At 43.7% G+C, this 20318-nt stretch overlaps 1 protein-coding gene and 1 non-coding gene across 2 annotated transcripts in view; one reads left to right on the top strand and one right to left on the bottom strand.

The window, feature by feature from the left end:
* The window catches only part of LOC126481519 (tyrosine-protein phosphatase non-receptor type 13-like), a 450882-nt gene extending 435656 nt beyond the window's left edge, over window positions 1–15226 (bottom strand). The window contains exon 1 of the mRNA XM_050105325.1: window positions 15159–15226. The gene's annotated coding sequence lies outside the window, so the exon portion shown is untranslated. The remainder of the gene's footprint in view (window positions 1–15158) is intronic.
* A 592-nt stretch (window positions 15227–15818) lies between these two features.
* Trnaq-uug (transfer RNA glutamine (anticodon UUG)) lies at window positions 15819–15890 on the top strand. Its single transcript has one exon. It is a non-coding gene; the product is annotated as a tRNA-Gln (tRNA).
* The last annotated feature ends 4428 nt before the right edge of the window (window positions 15891–20318 follow it).

Raw genomic sequence — 20318 nt, 5'->3', positions numbered from 1 at the left:
AACATTGGGACCCTGATTGGTCAGATGAAAACACAGCCAGATAGTTTTTTTTAAACCAACTTCGGTAAATTGTAGTAAGGAGAAGTTAGGACAGAGTTGCTTCCGAGACAGCGAGGTGAGCGGAGCTGTGCTGTCCGCCGCCCCCTGACGAACACCGACAAGGTAATGAATGCATGCGATGCCACATATTTGAGCGCATAAGGCTTCACTCAGAACTGCAGAAGTCTCATCTATTACATCCCGTTTTTGCGTAATACTAGTGTCGATCGTCAATTAAAGCTCATGGTGTTCACATTTGCCACTTGAAGTAAAAATCTGAAATGCGATGATTTTTCTGTTATATAGTTATTGAGATTTTTCTGTTATATAGTTATTGAGAAGCCACATCAGCCACTGTAATTTACGACAAGTTAGATAAGTAGTTAAAGATAATTGAGGGTCACTGTAGACTATTTTGATAGTTTTCTCTTTTGTGAAACTTAATTTAAACCTAGATTATAGATGTGATATGACATAGGTCATCCTTCGATCCATTGTAGAACTTGGAAACCCATTCAGGGAATATTCGTTCACATTTTTGTTGAACGCAGTCGGTTTTTATCATCCTGTATTAAAACATTTCCTTTTATCAATAGTGCAACTTATAATCAATGTTTTGTGAGTAGAGTAAAATTTCCAATGGTAAACTTAACTGCTTTTTCGACGTTATTTTACCAGCTAACTAACAATAGGAAAGCCTTGAACCCCTTCCACTAAATTTAGTTAGTATTAAGATTCTTTTACGGGGAGTGCAGTGGAGCTGACGCTGAAATCATTAAGTATTTGGTTATATCATCGCTAGTCTCACTGAACTCTTCTGAATTCTACATGTCATGTGTGGTCTGGCGTCTCCTTACCAGCAACAGGTCCCAGGTTCAAACTAGTCAATTCCCTAAAAAATACGCTCAGAGCGTCGTTGCGCGAAAGTTGTAGGGAGACACGATATAGAACAAACAGACACCACGCAGAATGTTTAGACGTTTACCGGTGAAGATACTATGCTCGAAGATTTGGAGGTCAGTACGCACATGCAAAAGTATGGCTCCCCAAAACAGAGCAACTCGAACACCAAAACGATCATATTCGACTGTGTTCTTGTCGTACTTCATTGTGATGGTGCTCGAGGTCTTATGGCATGAGAAAATTTTGGAAATTTGTGGTAAGGTCCTTTGGGACCAAACTGCTGAGGTCATCGGTCCCTAAGCTTACGCACCACTTGATCTAACTTAAACTAACTTTCGCTAAAAGCAACAAACACAGCCATGGCCGAGGGAGGACTCGAACCTCCGACAGGGGGACCCGCTCGGACCGTGACAAGGCGCCAAAGACCGCGCGGCTATGGCGTGAGAAAACTGAATGTTGCATCGGCGTAATGGCCTTCAAACACGTTACACTCACTGGTCAACGTTATTGTGACACTGCACTCCTTCCCCACGTGCGTCTTTTCAGAGGTACAGTCGGGCTTCACTTACACATGACAACGCGCGACCGCATCAAACACCTCGGGTGGAGGAGCTCTTTGAACCAGTGAATATTCGGCGAATGGTCTGACGTACCCTTTCGTCGACTAAAATCCCATTGAACACGCGTGGGATCCGTTGGAGAGACGTTCTGCAGCACGTCCACGTGGACCAACCAACATGCAGCAGTTGTCAATGGCACTGGTGGAGGACTGGGACACCATACTACATAAACTCCTTACCATCGCTGTGGCCAGTAAGGGAACACGTTTCAGAGCGTGCATTGTTGTCCACCGTGATCACTAAGAACCATGTTCAAATAATGGCTCTGAGCACTATGGGACTTAACATCTGAGGTCGTCAGTCTCCTAGAACTTAGAACTACTTAAACCTAACTAACCAAAGGACATCACACACATCCATGCCAGAGGCAGGATTCGAACCTGCGACCGTAGCGGTCGCGCGGGTCCAGACTGAAGCGCGTAGAACCGCTCAGCCACACTGGCCAGCCACGAACCATGTCCCGCCTTTTGTAATGCCCAGGGCACTGCCATAAATCGCAGTTACTTAAATGTTATCTTTGAAGATAAGTGTAATTTCTGTTCATCTCATTATGTAGTTCTTAAGTTACCTTGTGTACTATACTGTAGCATTTCTTTCTCTGTATGGTCCAAGTTAAACTGCGCTATGTTATTTGGCAGTGCTAAAGTTACCTTCGTCCTTAACAGTGTACATATTCAGGCAGTTTTCAGACAGATATTACTTTTCTACTTGTTGCACAGTGTAGAATAATGAACTGTGATTTATATAGTATACACTGCAAAACGAAACGTAAGCAATAGTTAAACTCGTAACTTTATTCAGCTTGCTGCTGCTGTACTACGCTACTCAAACATGCACCTTACAGACACTGAATTATAAAACTCCTTATTAATCGAGAATAAACAAATGGTAATAACTGAATGCTGACGCCGATCCATCGTTTACCTATGCAAATCTCTTTGTTTTGGCACTCTATTAACAACTCTTGAACAAATTATTTATAACAATAAATGATAATTAATTGAAACCTCAGCTGCCGACAGATGTTGTTGCTATACCTCGATAGGGACAGCTAAAAATGTGTTCCCCGACCGGGACTCGAACCTGGGATCTCCCGTTTACATGGCAGACGCTCTATCCATCTTTTTTTTAAAATCTCATTTTGTTCGTTTTTCGTTCGTTGTGTCCGCTCGGGGCGGACGTCGTAAGACACCCGTTTTAAGTTCGTCGTTGATCCATTAACGCAGTTTTTTTTTTTTTTTTTATTACAGAGGCAGCTAACCCTCTGACCGAACACGCTCAGCTACCGTGCCGGCTGACGTCGTAAGACATCCGTCTAAGTTCGTCGTTGAGCCATTAACTCAGTTTATTTTATTACAGAGGGCAGCTAACCCTCTGACCGAACACGCTGAGCTACCGTGCCGGCATCCACCTGAGCCACAGACGACACAGACGAATAGCGCGACTGCAGGGACTTATCCCTTGCACGCTTCCCGTGAGACCCACGTTCCCAGCTGTCCACAATCTACATACGTAATGTTCCTGATAGATATTTGCCCACCACTCATTAATCGCCCCAACTAAGGTGACCATTCCCGTAAGAGTTACTATCTTCATATATAGTTAAATGGCTACCCGGCCATTGACCTTCGTCTGTGTGAATGTGCACAGGTTGCCCGAACTCTTACGGGAATCGTCACCTTAGTGAGCGCGAGTGATGAGTGGATGGGCAAATATCTATTACGTATGTAGATTGTGGACAGTTGGGAATGTGGGTCTCACGGGAAGCGTGCTAAGGAAAATTCCCTGCGTCGTGCTAATCTTCTGTGTCCTCGGTGGCTCAGATGGATAGAGCGTCTGCCATGTAAGCAGGAGATTCCCGGTTCGAATGGCGGTCGGGGAACACATTTTCAGCTGACCCATTGAGGTATATCAACAACACCTGTCGGCAGCTGAGGGTTTCAATTAATTATCATTTATTCTAGAGAAGCTGCAAGGTCATCAATAGTATCTGTTCTTTCGAGAACAGTTACTATATCCATATTTATAACAATTAGTATTTATGTTCAGTATTAAGATAAATAAATAGATGGGAACAATGACAGGGGGGTGTCCACAATGAGGAAATCAAAGAAAAACTGGGAATGAACTCTATAGATGTAGCAGTCAGAGCCAACAGGCTTAGATGATGGGGTCATGTTACACGCATGGGAGAAGCAAGGTTACCCAAGAGACTCATGAGTTCAGCAGTAGAGAGTAGTAGGAGTCGGGGTAGACCAAGGAGAAGGTACCTGTATTCGGTTAAGAATGATGATTTTGAAGTAATAGGCTTAACATTAGAAGAGGCACCAATGTTAGCAGTGAAGCATGAAGGAATTTTATAAGGGCGGCTATGCTCCAGACTGAACGCTGAAAGGCATAATCAGTCTTAAATGATGATGATGATGATGATATTAAAATAAATATGGTCATTTCACAGCTGAGTTCAAGATATACCCTATGCTGTGACGTACGCATGGGGTGACATGTTTGTAACTTCTGCTACTGTTATTATAAGCAATTGTACATATAAATGTTAATAGCTTTCTTAGTGAGGAAATAGTTTAAGGGTGAATGACCAGGTGTCGGTGTCGCTCAGGCACAATATTTCGACAAACGACCACGTGGCCATTATCAGGTGCAATGACGAACTGACAGCCTAGCAGGTTACGCAGGGCTTATGTATCTCCTGCTCCCCCTAACCCCTCCCTCCAATGTGGCAATCTGCACGCAATCCACTTCCAGGTGCGGGCGTGGGTCCAGCATCACTCCCCCAACCCTTCCCCTTACCTCTCACCACGAAGTTGCTCAGTCCGAGGTTCACGTCTATGGGCGGGCGGGTGCTGGCGGTGTCTCCGCTATTTCTCTGCCTGCTCCCGAAGGAGATATCCTCCAACAAACTGGTCTCGCCTATCTCTGTTCTCAAATTTTGATTTTTAACTTTGGTGAGAGGGGTTAGGGGGAGCAGGAGATACATAAGCCCTGCGTCACCTGCTAGGCTGTCAGTTCGTCATTGCACCTGATAATGGCCACGTGGTCGTTTGCCGAAATATTGTGCCTGAGCGACACCGACACCTGGTCATTCACCATTAAACTATTTCCTCACTAAGAAAGCTATTAACATTTATATGTACAATTGCTTATAATAACAGTAGCAGAAGTTACAAACATGTCACCCCATGCGTACGTCACAGCATAGGGTATATCTTGAAGGCAGCTGTGAAATGACCATATTTATCTTAATATCATCATCATTTCAATTGAATAGAAACTCCCACTTCAACAAATCGGTGTAGGCACATTCTTTGTTTCGTCCTCAAGTCCTGCCTGCACGGATTTAATTCTGATAGAGCTAAACTCTTTTTCATCGTCTATTAACCCCATAGGAAGTGGTAACTGGTAATTGTCGCTTCTTTCTACGACTTGCACGACACCCTTGAGATGGATTTATTATACAATCATTGCAACAGACGATCAAAATCTTGTCCATCAAAAAATACATGGACTTATTTTACACATAATTTATTTCAGTTAATTAATACTTCTACTGAACTGACAGGCTGTTAAATCTCGATTATTGTCTCTTCAGCTCTGCGTCCGGCAGGATTTATACGCGGAACCGTCTAAGCAATTATGTGCCTAAAAAGACGACGGCGTAATAGCTGTTTTTAAAACTGTGGGTATAATGTAAATTTCCTACACACTTTGTGAGCTTTATACGTCGAAAGCCGATTTTATAAGGTTCGTTAAGCGTTTATATTGGGCAGCAATTTACTGTACGTGATTTGGTAACGTATGCAATTTATTGGACCTCACAGACACGTTCGATGGAGCGGCAGTGTCGTATTAAAGATGGTAATCAGTGTTGACGTTTTCCGGTTACGCAGGGCAATACGTTTTCACTGTTGCAGTTCTCTTGCCTTTTTGGCTAGATTCCGTTTAATATTCAGCTAGAAAAAAACGCTATTCGTAAGTATGAGATCGGGTTACAAGAAACTAATTTTGTACGCGATAGAAACTAGATGAAACAGTGATTTACTCAGATAAATTTTCCGAATTTTTGCTCTGTTCAGAAGATGCGATAAGTTACACGCCTGATGCTTGGCCCAGGGGAATTTAAGTCGGAACACCAAGAAGGCTGCTAGATGTTTTCGAAGAGCAGGAGACGGCCGTTGTGGCCGAGAGGTTCTAGACGCTTCAGTCTGGAACCGTGCGACCCGCTACAGTCGCAGGTTCGAATCCTGCCTCGGCCATGGATGTGTGTGATGTCCTTATGTTAGTTAGGTTTAAGTAGTTCTAAGTTCTAGGGGACTGATGACCTCAGATGTTAAGTCCCATAGTGGTCAGAGCCATTTGAACCATTTGAAGAGTAGGAGAACTACTACCGGAAAATCCTACCAAATGAACTTAACAGACAAATGGATTGGATTGTTGTTCGTGTAGAACACCCATAGGCCTATCGCTACACGCAATTTTGATGTGATTTCCCAGTGGAATAAAGTGTTGGCCACAACGGACTACAGAAATGGAATTAGAACCGATCCACACATTTTAGGGCCTTAGATCACCCACAACACACATTAACTGAATTGTACGTCTTTTGAGTCCATTCCCAGTGGACATGGAACATAATGTTCTTCTTGGTGACAGCCAATATGGATATAGTGGCAATATTGTACTCTTAGCATAGTCGCTGTAGCAGTCAAGCAAACTACAGTATCCAGAATGAGATATTCACTCTGCAGCGGAGTGTGCGCTGATATGAAACTTCCTGGCAGATTAAAACTGTGTGCCCGACCGAGGCTGTGGCTAAGCCATGTCTCCGCAATATCCTTTCTTTCAGGAGTGCTAGTTCTGCAAGGTTCGCAGGAGAGCTTCTGGAAAGTTTGGAAGGTAGGAGACGAGGTACTGGCAGAAGTAAAGCTGTGAGTACCGGCCGTGAGTCGTGCTTCGGTAGCTCAGTTGGTAGAGCACTTGCCCGCGAAAGGCAAAGGTCCCGAGTTCGAGTCTCGGTCGGGCACACAGTTTTAATCTGCCAGGAAGTTTTAAACTACAGTAAATTTCTCAGAAAATTGGCGACTAAGGTAACCAGCCACGAACAGAAATGTAAACTTGTTTACTTTTGACTCTTCACCTGAAAACATTGGCTTCGGTTTATTTAAACACTAACTGTGTAACTTAGCATAGCTGTTATTAGCTGCCGGCCGCTGTGGCAGAGCGGTTCTAGGCGCTTCAGTCCGGAAGCACGCTGCTGCTACGGTCGCAGATTCGAATCCTGCCTCGGGCATGTATGTGCGTGATGTCCTTAGGTTGATTAGGTTTAAGTAGTTCCAAGTCTAGGGGACTGATGACCTCAGGTGTTAAGTCCGATAGTGCTTAGAGCCGTTTGAACCATTTGTTATTATCTGGGACAGGTTAGCGTAAGTGTACTCACTTCCGGGTGCTCATGGCTTATTAGCTGTCGTTTTATGGCCGTAAATCCACAACGGTGTTTTCCTGACATACGGTTAATTGGAAAATTTCGTTTGATTCTTTTGTTCCTTATCCTCTAGGTTGCTTCTCTCCACCTAGTATCCAGTAAAGTGTAGAAATCTGTGCGGCTAAGTGAACATTTTCCGCATCTGCAAGTAGGGGAAGAGTATTGTACCCTGGGACACTTTTCAGACTGTAACCAGCTATGTAATAGAATTTTAAGATGTCTTCTTATTCTATTTTTAAATGACAGCGTTCACTTTTCATGTAATGCAGTCATTTTTCGAAAATACAAAAATTACTCCGTAGAATTAAGTTTTTTCCAAAAGCAAAACCGTGTTGCAAGAAACATCCTAGTCATCTACCTACCAACAAATATTCGATTGAAATTTAAAAGCGCTGCAGTCGAGGAAATCTTGCCAATACTGTAAGTAGTCGTCTATCCCTTACATATGGCTCTACTGCACACCAATAATAACTAAGGGAAATCAAATTGAGCAGAAGTATTTTCAAGAACAGGTTACAAGTTAAATACATTTTGAAATTTAAGCTATTGGAAACTAACAAATGTTTCCATTTTTTAGACAGATAAAATACTTAATACATTAACGAAACTCAGTTAATTTGCGAATATCCAATATTCTGTTCCAAGGCACAAGATGATGCACGACCGACGAAACACGACTTCACCGTCAACATATTATATGGCTAGTTTTAAAAATATGTAAAATTATACTTGCCATAAAATTCTGTAACTGCACAATTAACTATGTATTCAAAGTAGTTTTAATATACAACGCTTGAAAGTATAGAACAAAAAATATTTACATATGCCGCTAGTAAAAAAAATAAACTGTAGAAAATGGTGGAAACTGCTTATGGAGGTCTCTAGTGCGCATTCCTTCATGTGACTCTAAAATCAGTCACTAGACTGAAGTACTGACCAAAAAATATCACGTGTTCCTAGGTACACTATCCTCTATGTCCTCTAGGTACAACACTACTTTAATCTGTTCAGAATGACGAAGCTACGACGATTGGCAAGGATTTGGCCAAAGCTATTTTCATATTCTAAAATCAGACTTTCATCCTTTCTGAAAGTTAAATGAGGTACACAAATATCACTTATGCCATTTTGTTCAACCAAACACCTGTGTCTAAATCCGAAGTATAGATGGTAATACACTTTTTTAATGATACACTTTTGTGTGATAATACACTTTTTTACGCGTCAAACTTGCGATCACTCTAGTTTTTCTTCTTGTCATAAAAGCATAGCAATATTTCTGGCATTTTGTCTGCTTCAATACGGTTTCTCACGGAGATGTATAATGACCTTACCCCACCTACACAACTATCTTGTCTGAGGTGTTACTTTTATTGATTCGTTCTCAGTAATGTCAATTCCTATGCACAGTTAGCTGGTCCGTCGAACTCTGCAAGCAGGAAATTCTCAAACGTACATTATCTCATCAACAGTATCCGGATATTCCATGTAATGGGGAATTCACCGCTAGATGTCACGACAGGCGGATCCACTGTAAGTAGACTGTTTAGGTTTTTATGTTGGTAATGCCATGTAGCGCTCTGTATTAAAATCGCTGCCTGCGCTGTGTGCATTCTGTGGTTGGTTGGACTCGTTGTTGGAAGTTTTTCCCCAGTGTAGTGTTGGGCAGTTTGATGTGAACAGCCCGTAGCGTTGGGCGGTTGGAGGTGAGCCGCCAGGAGTGGTGGACGTGGGGAGAGAGATGCCACAGTTTTGAGATGTTAATATGACCGGATGATCTGGACGTGTGTCCGTCAGAAAACGGAAATCTGTTAAACTGGATGTTAAGAATTTACATATGTATTATGACTTTTGAACATTATTAAGGTAAATACATTGTTTGTTCTCTATCAAAATCTTTCATTTGCTAACTATATGCTTATCAGTAGCTAGTGTCTTCAGTAGTTGGAATCTTCTATTTAGCTGGCAGTATTGGCGCTCGCTGTATTGCAGTAGTTTGAGTAACGAAGATTTTTGTGAGGTAAGTGATTCATGAAAGTTATAGGTTATTGTTAGCCAGGGCCATTCTTTTGTAGGGATTAGTGAAAGTCAGAATGCCGTTGCGCTAAAAAATATTGTGTGTCAGTTTAGTGTTGATCAGAATAAGTAAAGAGAAAATAGTTTCAGTGCGTTAATTTACACTCTGGAGTTTGAAAATAAAGTAACGTGGAAGTTTTACCAGCACAGTCTTTCTTTTCATTCACTGGGATAGTTTCACCACCAATATAAAACGAATCGGGATCAGGGTCGCCCGGGAGAGCTCAGTGACTTCGAACGTTACCATACAGGGTGGTCCGTTGATCGTGGCCAAATATCTCACGAAATAAGCGTCAAATGAAAAAACTACAAAGAACGAAACTTGTCTAGCTTGAAGGGGGAAACAGATGGCGCTATGGTTGGCCCTATAGATGGCGCTGCCATCGTTCAAACGGATATCAACAGCGTTTTTTTAAAAATAGGAACCCCCATTTTTTATTACATTTGTGTAGTACGTAAAGAAATATGAATGTTTTTGTTGGACCACTTTTTTCGCATTGTGATAGATGGCGCTGTAACAGTCACAAACATATGGCTCACATTTTATACGAACAGTTGGTAACAGGTAGGCTTTTTAAATTAATATGCAGAACGTAGGTACGTTTGAACGTTTTATTTCGGTTATTCCAATGTGATACATGCACATTTGTGAACTTATCGGTTCTGAGAACGCATACTGTTACAGCGTGATTACCTGTAAATACCACATCAATAAATTAATGCTCAAAATGATGTCCGTCAACCTCAATGCACTTGGCAATACGTGTAACGACATTCCTCTCAACAGCGAGTAGTTCGCCTTCCATAATGTTCACACATGCATTGACAATGCGCTGACGTATGTTGTCAGGCGTTGTCGGTGGATCACGATAGCAAATATCCTTCAACTTTCCTCACAGAAAGAAATCCGGGGACGTCAGATCCGGTGAACGTGCGGGCCATGGTATGGTGCTTCGACGACCAATCCACCTGTCATGAAATATGCTATCCAAAACCGCTTCAACCACACGCGAGCTATGTGCCGGACATCCATCATTTTGGAAGTACATCGCCATTCTGTCATGCAGTGAAACATCTTGTAGTTCCTTGAATAACGTAACTGTCCGGCGAACGGTCCGGACACTTGGATGATGTCGTCCAGGATACCGAGCAGCATACATAGCACACGACCGTTGGTCATTTGGATCACAATAGCCATACATCAACACGATATCGACCTTTACCGCAACTGGTAAGCGGTCCATTTTAACACGGGTAATGTATCACGAAGCTAATACCTTCCGCACTGACGCAATGTTACGTGATACCACGTACTTATACGTTTGTGACTATTACAGCGCCATCTGTCACAAAGCGAAAAAAGTGGTCCAACTAAAACATTCATATTTCTTTACGAATTACACGAATATGTAATAAAAATGGGGGTTCCTATTTTAAAAAACGCAGTTGATATCCGTTTGACCTATGGCAGCGCCGTCTAGCGGGCCGACCATAGCGCCATCTGGTTTCCCCCTTCAAGCTAGAAGACTTTCGTTCTTTGTAGTTCTTTCGTTTGATGCTTATTTCGTGAGATATTTGGCCCGGTCACTCAATGGACCACCCTGTACACTCATTGAATGCCATCTGAGTAACAAATCCATGACGGACATTTCAACCCTTCTAAATCTGATTGTGAAGTGGAAACGCATAAAATCAGCGGGATGAGTCACTCGGGAGTTCAAAAGTACCTCCTGCACTCCAAGTAGCACAATCACTGGGTGTAGGGATTTAAAAAGAATGGGGAACAATGATCCATGAGCTCCTCATAAGCCACACATTACTGGTAGTCAGTGCTAAGCTACGCTTCATGTGGTCTAAAGAGCCTCGAGAGTGGGTAACTAGAAACGAGTGTTTTTGAGTGATGGATCACGCTGTACACTGTGGCAATCTGATGAAAACCTTTGGGTCTGGCGAATGCTCGGGGCACATTAGCTGCGATCATGTGTAGTGCCATCAGTGAAGCATAGAGGAGGTGTTGTTTCGGGACGGGGACGTATCTCGTGGTTAGGGTGTGGTCCTCTAAGTGTACTTAAGAAAGCGCTAAATGCGAAGGATATGATTTTACCGCATTGTGTTCTGCAGAAAGTAGATAAACAGTTCGGAGACGATGACTGTTTGTATGAGCATGACAATGTACCCCGCCAAATTGCAGCATCTTCGAGGTAATGGTTTGTGGATAATAACGTTCTTGAAATGGCCTAATCAGCCCAGAGTCGCGACCTAAACCCCATGGAATATTTTTGCGATGAATTACAACTTAGACTTCGCTCCAGACGCTAGCGTTCAGCATAACTATCTTCTCAACCTGGGGTAGTACAAATTGGTAATGTTTGGCTTAATGACACAAGGACGTCGTTGGAACCTTAGTTTTGCAAGTTATCAATGGACCTGTCAGTATGACAGATCGAAGACATAGACATGGTAATCTATGATTACAACGTGCCGCAACGCTCTTTGTATCTGACCATGAGATGTTTAATTGATGGAATCCATTCGTCAAGTTTCTTGTTTCTTGACGTTACCAATGGAATCGAAAACATCTGTGCTGTAACCCATGAAGCACGGCGTCTTGGAAAGGCGTGTAGCTTGGCTTTGACTTTGTAGGTTGCTGCTTGCCTTGTAAATGATGGCAGTGCGATGCCAGCCAGGTTAATAAAAGCTTCTCCGCGGAGGCAGGCCTTAAGCAAACAGTTATCGTTTTTAGGTTTTCACTGAGGACACAGTGGTATTTCTGGGTATTTGCTGATGATTCGTATTACACTGGGTCAGCGTATTCGCCAGTGGCAGACCACATTTCTCGAATAGATGCTATGTGCTCATCCCTTCAAATTATGCAGATTCATTTTTTTCGTATTTTACTCCTACGATTGACCTATCACTTGAAGTCCGAACAATGTTTCTGAAAATTCCAAATCACTGGATCTGAAAGTGCGTTACCTCTGTGATGATATATCTCGATGAGGCCGTCAGCTTCCTAGAGACTTGCCTGTTACAATGGTCAAAAGCATGGACGTTTGTTTTCACAATATGTAGCTGAAGTGAGTTTGCTATGTGGCACTAATCTAAACTTTGAAGTGGTTGAAAAAAATTTATTTACTCTTCAAAATTACCCCCCTTGGGCAGACATTGCGCATAAGTAGTTGCTTAAATGCTTGTCGTTGGAATGTTGTGTACGTTAAATAAATCTGGAGCGAGGGCACTGTCTTGTGGTAAACCGTTTTTATTCAGACACTTATATCATTTCCCCTGAAACTCAACGTGGAATTTGTTTGGAGAAGATTTCTGATAGTTTTTGTTAGCAGTAGTTTGCGAGAATCAAGTCATATGCAGCTGGGCGATTCAGAAATGCCACGAACAAAACCATTCTGTTTTCGTATAAACCCCATTTTTTGTGTTAGAAGGATACCATATACTCCCCGAGAATTTCATATTTTGCGCATGTGGATCGCTTTGTTCACCTCTTCAGCAGCGTTTGGTTCATTTAATAATAAAGTAATATCTTTCTTCTTGTTTTCTCTTACACGTTGTATATCAGATTAATTGCTAGTTACTGACTTTATCATTTTTAAGAGACTGGTAGACTACACTCCTGGAAATTGAAATAAGAACACCGTGAATTCATTGTCCCAGGAAGGGGAAACTTTATTGACACATTCCTGGGGTCAGATACATCACATGATCACACTGACAGAACCACAGGCACATAGACACAGGCAACAGAGCATGCACAATGTCGGCACTAGTACAGTGTATATCCACCTTTCGCAGCAATGCAGGCTGCTATTCTCCCATGGAGACGATCGTAGAGATGCTGGATGTAGTCCTGTGGAACGGCTTGCCATGCCATTTCCACCTGGCGCCTCAGTTGGACCAGCGTTCGTGCTGGACGTGCAGACCGCGTGAGACGACGCTTCATCCAGTCCCAAACATGCTCAATGGGGGACAGATCCGGAGATCTTGCTGGCCAGGGTAGTTGACTTACACCTTCTAGAGCACGTTGGGTGGCACGGGATACATGCGGACGTGCATTGTCCTGTTGGAACAGCAAGTTCCCTTGCCGGTCTAGGAATGGTAGAACGATGGGTTCGATGACGGTTTGGATGTACCGTGCACTATTCAGTGTCCCCTCGACGATCACCAGTGGTGTACAGCCAGTGTAGGAGATCGCTCCCCACACCATGATGCCGGGTGTTGGCCCTGTGTGCCTCGGTCGTATGCAGTCCTGATTGTGGCGTTCACCTGCACGGCGCCAAACACGCATACGACCATCTTTGGCACCAAGGCAGAAGCGACTCTCATCGCTGAAGACGACACGTCTCCATTCGTCCCTCCATTCACGCCTGTCGCGACACCACTGGAGGCGGGCTGCACGATGTTGGGGCGAGAGCGGAAGACGGCCTAACGGTGTGCGGGACCGTAGCCCAGCTTCATGGAGACGGTTGCGAATGGTCCTCGCCGATACCCCAGGAGCAACAGTGTCCCTAATTTGCTGGGAAGTGGCGGTGCGGTCCCCTACGGCACTGCGTAGGATCCTACGGTCTTGGCGTGCATCCGTGCGTCGCTGCGGTCCGGTCCCAGGTCGACGGGCACGTGCACCTTCCGCCGACCACTGGCGACAACATCGATGTACTGTGGAGACCTCACGCCCCATGTGTTGAGCAATTCGGCGGTACGTCCACCCGGCCTCCCGCATGCCCACTATACGCCCTCGCTCAAAGTCCGTCAACTGCACATACGGTTCACGTCCACGCTGTCGCGGCATGCTACCAGTGTTAAAGACTGCGATGGAGCTCCGTATGCCACGGCAAACTGGCTGACACTGACGGCGGCGGTGCACAAATGCTGCGCACCTAGCGCCATTCTACGGCCAACACCGCGGTTCCTGGTGTGTCCGCTGTGCCGTGCGTGTGATCATTGCTTGTACAGCCCTCTCGCAGTGTCCGGAGCAAGTATGGTGGGTCTGACACACCGGTGTCAATGTGTTCTTTTTTCCATTTCCAGGAGTGTATTTCATTTGCTGAAACGGGTGACCCACGGGAGAGCCTTGTTCAGGTCTATAAGCCGCCTTGCATTACAGCTGCTTCCATTTCAAGTTCCATCATTACATCGATCATATAATTTTATAATAAATCTTATACTTTCACTTGACGCAACTTCTTTTCGCTTAGGATTCAAAACTGCGAGCTTGACTGCTGGTATTACGGAGTTTAGCGTTTTCCTGTTTCATTCCTTTCATCTCTCAACTGTGTTGAAAAATTGTATGTACTTTTGCAAAACATCGTCAGAAGTAGAACGATCACTACGCACAGTGATATGCAAAGCAAGCCGGCCGGTATGGCCGAGCGGTTCTAGGCGCTTCAGTCTGGAACCGCGCGACCGATACGGTCGCAGGTTCGAATCCTGCCTCGGGCATGGATGTGTGTGATGTCCTTAGGTTAGTTAGGTTTAAATAGTTCTAAGTTCTAGGGGACTGATGACCTCAGATGTCAAGTCCCATAGTGCTCAGAGCCAGCCATGCAAAGCAAGGCACAGTTCGAATCATTGCAATGGCACTGAAAAATTACAACTCTGTTAGGAAAGGTGTTCCTTACATAACTAACGAACGACTTGTAATGGAACATTCGAATGACGTGGTTCCATCACAGGTTGTCAACTTACTCATTTTGTGTAGTGTCTTTTCGCTTAGGATTACAAACTGTACTAAATAGCTGCTTCTATATGAAGTACGTTGAAACACACTTCTTTACTAATTACCGTCAAATACGTTTTTATCCTTTTGAAGCAAATGATCCCTTAATACATTTCTAAGATGTCACTTGTGTTTGTTTAGCCTACACCTGTTTGAGAGAGCAGATAGGACATAAGAATCCCAGTTATATTCTTCAAAATGGATAGTAAAATTTAATTTAATAACCTATGTAATTAAGCAACTCGCAATCAGTATCTGAATCACTGCAAACGCTGCTAAAATACAAGAGACATACCGTGCTGTGATACGTAGACAGCCTCTGCAGAGTTTTCAAATTGACTGGGGTGCGAGATTGCGGCAGAAATCCTGGAAAGAGCGAAAAAGGAATATTAGTCTATAGAAGTGTCTCAACAATGCGAAGAAATAAATTGGTCCTGTTAACTTCTCGTCTTGACGTACTAGGAAGACAGATGAACGTAACGTAATGAGCCCTCGACTGCTAACAAGGCAAAGAACGCAGCCACAGAAGTACTCTTGAAGCGTACATCATTTAAAGAAGTTAAAGATGTTGGAACGTACTTTAAGAAATGTTAAGAACGCATCGGAAGACGGAGAGAAGAAACTTTAAATGAGGCCTCCAACGGGATCAGCACGAAATTGAAGGGTACGTATCACGTGGCGTGTCGCGAGTTCACTGTTAAAGTCGGAAGCTATTCAGAATGAAAATCGAGTTGCATTCCAAGACTTTGTAAAGCATATTTCACAAACGCAGCACGGATGAACTTTGTACGTTTTTTCACGATCTTCGCTTTTCGTGCATAAGCGCGATTTACTAGTCTTTTATCAGACGCTATGAGGAGATATTGTGACAGACCAGTACGTAGGCCACATAGGCTTGAGCCTTCACTTCAAATGCACGGTAAGAACAGCTATGCAAGTAGCCACAACAGAAGCGGGTCCCATGGTGTAATGGTTAGCACTCTGGACTTTGAATCCAGCGATCCGAGTTCAAATCTCGGTGGGACCTTCGAAATTTTAAATACTGGAAGATCAAAGAGTCGGTGTGTACAATGGGTTTATAGCACTGTAGCGGAACCTTAATGATTCCCTGACTTGGTAAGAAAGCTGCACCAGCCGGCCGAATAAAGAGTGAGCTTATGTCTTCTGAATCTTTGGCAGTTTTCAAGTAGTGTCACATATAGACCGCGCATATTTGTCGCCACCGATTTCGCCCAAAATTTATAATACATGAATGGCTTGGCCGGAAATGAAAGTCAGAGAAATGGGAGTTCCACATGGCCGAGCGTTCAGAAAAACTTGCATTTATGGCGCAGATCGGGGGAAGCACGAGCCATTTACGTTAGCCTGCATTCCGGTCAGCGTTTGCCGCAGCGTAAAGAGTATGAAACAGTAATCCGAGGTTCGTGGCTTCCAGTTTCCGTGTGTAAACGGCTTTTATTTTCAATAATTACGTTACTTAAACTACAAATAAACTGAAATAATTATCAATGTACTGACTTTATTAATATTTTCGTGAAAGGCATGAAGAGGAAAGGCAAAGGAAAATTTGGGATTGCAAATAAGTATCCAGGAAGGGTTTTAGAGCGTACAGGAGAACTTCGTGTATAGAATTAGATACTTTCATTATTTTATAGTTGTTGATTTACTAATGTTGGGGTGATATTCAGTGGAAACGCAGGAGAAGTAGTAATTTCCTCTGCGTCCTACATTTTTACAATTATGTGGTTGTTCTAAAGTTTCTATACAAAGAAATGAAGCTGATTTACATACATAAGAGGTTCTATCTCATTGGACAGTTTGGGACCAAACCACACGTAACAACGTCCTTTTTGTAAAGTTATTTGCAGTCCCAAATTTTCTTTTGCGCCAGCCTGTGTGTCCATGTGGTTCTAGGCGCTTCAGTCTGGAACCGCGTGGCCGCTACGGTCGCAGGTTCGAATCCTGACATGGGCATGGATGTGTGTGATGTCCTTAGGTTAGTTAGGTTTAAGTAGTTCTAAATTCTACGGGACTGATGACCACAGATGTTAAGTCCCATAGTGCTCAGAGCCATTTGAACCATTTTTTTCCTTTGTGTTTCCCTTTCATGTCTTTTATGAAAATATTACTAAAACCAATATTCTTTCTTTCTTTCGCTTACGCCATATTCCCGCAGCGATCGCAGGGTCGGCGTGGTTGCGTTAGTGTTGGCCAGATGCCCTTCCTGCCACCACCCCGTACCCTCCAGGACGGAATCAGTGTCTAGAGTAAATCGTAAAATAGTGCGGACGTGCTTCAAATGTCTGCAACGCGTGTAACTGAGGCGGAACGTGGGGACCAGCCCGGTATTCACCTAGCGAGATGTGGAAAACCGCCTAAAAACCACATCCAGGCTGGCCGGCACACCAGCTCTCCTCGTTAGTCCGCCGGGCGGATTCGATCCGGGGCCGGCGCGCCCACCTGAGTCCAGGAAGCAGCATGTTAGCGTGCTCGGCTACCCTGGCGGGTCACTACTAAAATCAATATATTAAGTATTATTTCAGTTTGTTTGCACTGCAAGTAACGTGAAAACTGAAATTAAAAAAATGTTACCACGTAGAGACTCGACCCAACCACCCATTTATTACCTTTCTGTAGTCTTTGCGCTGCGCCAACCGCTGACTGCAAAGCACTTGAATATAAATGGCTCATGCCTTGTCAGACTCCGCTTTTTCTAAACGCTTGGCTATCTGGAGCACCCTCTCATGTCACAAATTTGGACAAAACTGTGATGACGAGTAGGCGCTGTCCCACTGTTGGAATAACACGGTCGAGACTTTGACAGCTGTCTCTCGTTATCAGGAGTTAAAACTACTGACTGCTGGGTCTGGAAAAGTGTTCCGCTTATACAGGGCGTTCATAAACAGTGTGATAAGCATCTAAGGGTGTTGCAGGGAAGGTTGTGTTGAGAAATAATTGTTAAAAAAATTCGATATGTTGCGCCGTTTCTGAGTTAATTAACATTGAAGTGGCCCGCCAGATACAGTGTCAGTTGTTCTCATAACGTAGATGGCAGCGCACGAGACTGCTCAAGATTTAGATCAGGTTTGTTCCTTACTACCATCCCACATCCACTTATTGTATCGTTCTCTTATTCGGTTTTAGGAAAGCAAATGAAGAATACGTTTGGTAACACTGTCTCTGGCAGGTCGCTTAAATTTGCGAGCGCAACGGCCTGATGGGCTAATTTCAATGGTAATCAACTCGAATTTTTTCTTAACAACTATTCCTCAACACAACCTACCCTGCAACACCCTTACAAGGTTTTCAGATTGTTTCTGACCACTATGTATAAGGGCGACAGAAGCGTCTGGAACATTCCAGAGATGGCCAAAATGACGCATGCATACGCGGGAATGCGAGCTGGGCAGCTCATAGTCGCTCCGGCCCACCGCGGGACCGAGCAACGTCAGGTACTTGAACGCACATAGTTTTCACCTTCCTGTACACAAGCAAGCGGTCCTGAGCACGTTAGTTCACAGAGCAATCTGACGATTACCATCTACAGTCTGAACTGCAGCATTTGAGACTATGATCGGGGAAACTGATTACAGCCGTGGTGACACAGCAAACGCATTCAAGTGCCACCGGTGAAGAAAGCCTCGTGAATTGGCGGAAGAGAACAAGCCGGCTGCATTTCTTCCATATTGTGGGGCATCGACCAGCGAGATAGGACGAGTGTTGCAGGGGCATGGACTGAGACCAGTATACTGGTCCATCCCCAAGATACGATATGTATGTTACACCCCATTACAGAAGATATTCCAGTGCCTGGTATATATGAAGTCCCCTGCAAATGCATCAGCATCTGCATAGGGTGCACTGTTGCTGGTTATTGTGCTGATCGTAAGCGACACTTTAAACAAAGGGAGTTCGAGAAGCTGGCTATGGCTGAACAGTGCCTGGAGAACAGACCAAAAATACAATTTGAAAAGAGGAGAGTCTTAGCTCACATAACATTCTACTCAGATTCCATTATAAAGTAAGCGGCCTACATACGAGTAAGAAAAAAGAGCGATAAATTTAACTGAGACCAGGAGTAAACACTTAGTAGGGCTTTGGATATTTGGGTATCATGCGGAAACAAAGACGGATGCTTGATTCTCTTAGGGAGGTGAGTTCGACAGTTTCAAACATGACGCTGGCCCTCTCTCTGTCCTGCGCGTGGGAACCAGTACCGCACGTGGGCAACGGTCACGCGGGGACGGGATTGACACTTGATGCACTGTTTGACAGTTGACCATCAACTAAACGAACATCATGTATTGTGCTTAAGTAGACGACAAGAGCCGTTATAATTTGATTACACGACTGCCGAACAATCACTGGAAACATTCATATCTATTAAAACTTGTACATGGCGATTTAAAGTGGAAAGCGATTTAAAGTGGAATGATCATGTAACACTAATCACAGGATAGGCAGATGCCAGACAGCGATTCGTTGGAAGAATTCTCGGGAAGTGCAGTCCATCCAAGAAGAAGGTAGCTTACAGAAAACACATTCAAACCGAAACTGGAGTATTGCTGTTTAGCTGCCCCCTTACCTGGTGGAATTAATAAAGGAAAGCTTCGTCAAAGGTTCGTTCAATTGGCACGTAATTACTCATCCAGTGTACTGCACCACGGGAAGATTTATTGTTGAAATTCAGAGAGCGTACTTTCATAGAAGAGTGACTCAATATATTGCTTCCTCCCACGTACATCTCGCTGAAAGACCATCATGATAATGTTAGAGAGAATAGAGTTCACACAGTGGTTTACCAGCAGGTCTTCTTTCCAGCAATGACAGTGGTTGACAAAGTCCCTGCCCCAGACACCGTAAAGCGGCCTGCAGTGTAGGTAAAAAAGGCGTTTCACGTACCAATAACTGAATTCGACAAGAAGTACAATGAAGTTATTGTATCGTATATGAATGACAGTTATTCATTTAATAAATTTTTGAAAACAAATTAGTACCTAAAAGGAAAGCGTATTCCTTCAATGTATTGTTTGTATGATAATATATTACTTACATGATTACAGATAGTACATTCTGTGAATTAACGATAGTAGTATGACAGTGAGAGTTCTGGGGCAAAGTGAATTGTTGCCAGATTTCCTATGACATCATTAAAAGATAAGTCGGAAGTACAAAATTATCTGCCCCATTCCCCTGTACCAGTTCTGAGACAAAGGGCATAGTCCCACACAAGACGAAACATGTTTTTCCCCTTGCATGTCCAAACCTGTCTGTTAGCCAAAGGGTGTTTTTACCCTGCCATTCTGAACCTATTCGGTATTTCTAGGATACATGAACTTATTTTCCACCCTACAGGTAGTAACCAGTGTGAAACTGACTACTATTTACAGCCAAACTACTTTCTTGATACGAAACACCACATAACATGTTTTCCCCAGCAGGTAGAAAGGCTATT

This window comes from Schistocerca serialis, chromosome 1, assembly GCF_023864345.2.
Source record: "Schistocerca serialis cubense isolate TAMUIC-IGC-003099 chromosome 1, iqSchSeri2.2, whole genome shotgun sequence".
Taxonomy (NCBI): Eukaryota; Metazoa; Arthropoda; class Insecta; order Orthoptera; family Acrididae; genus Schistocerca; species Schistocerca serialis.
The sequence above is the reverse complement of the archived record's forward strand: the minus strand, read 5'-3'. Positions and strand labels throughout refer to the sequence as shown.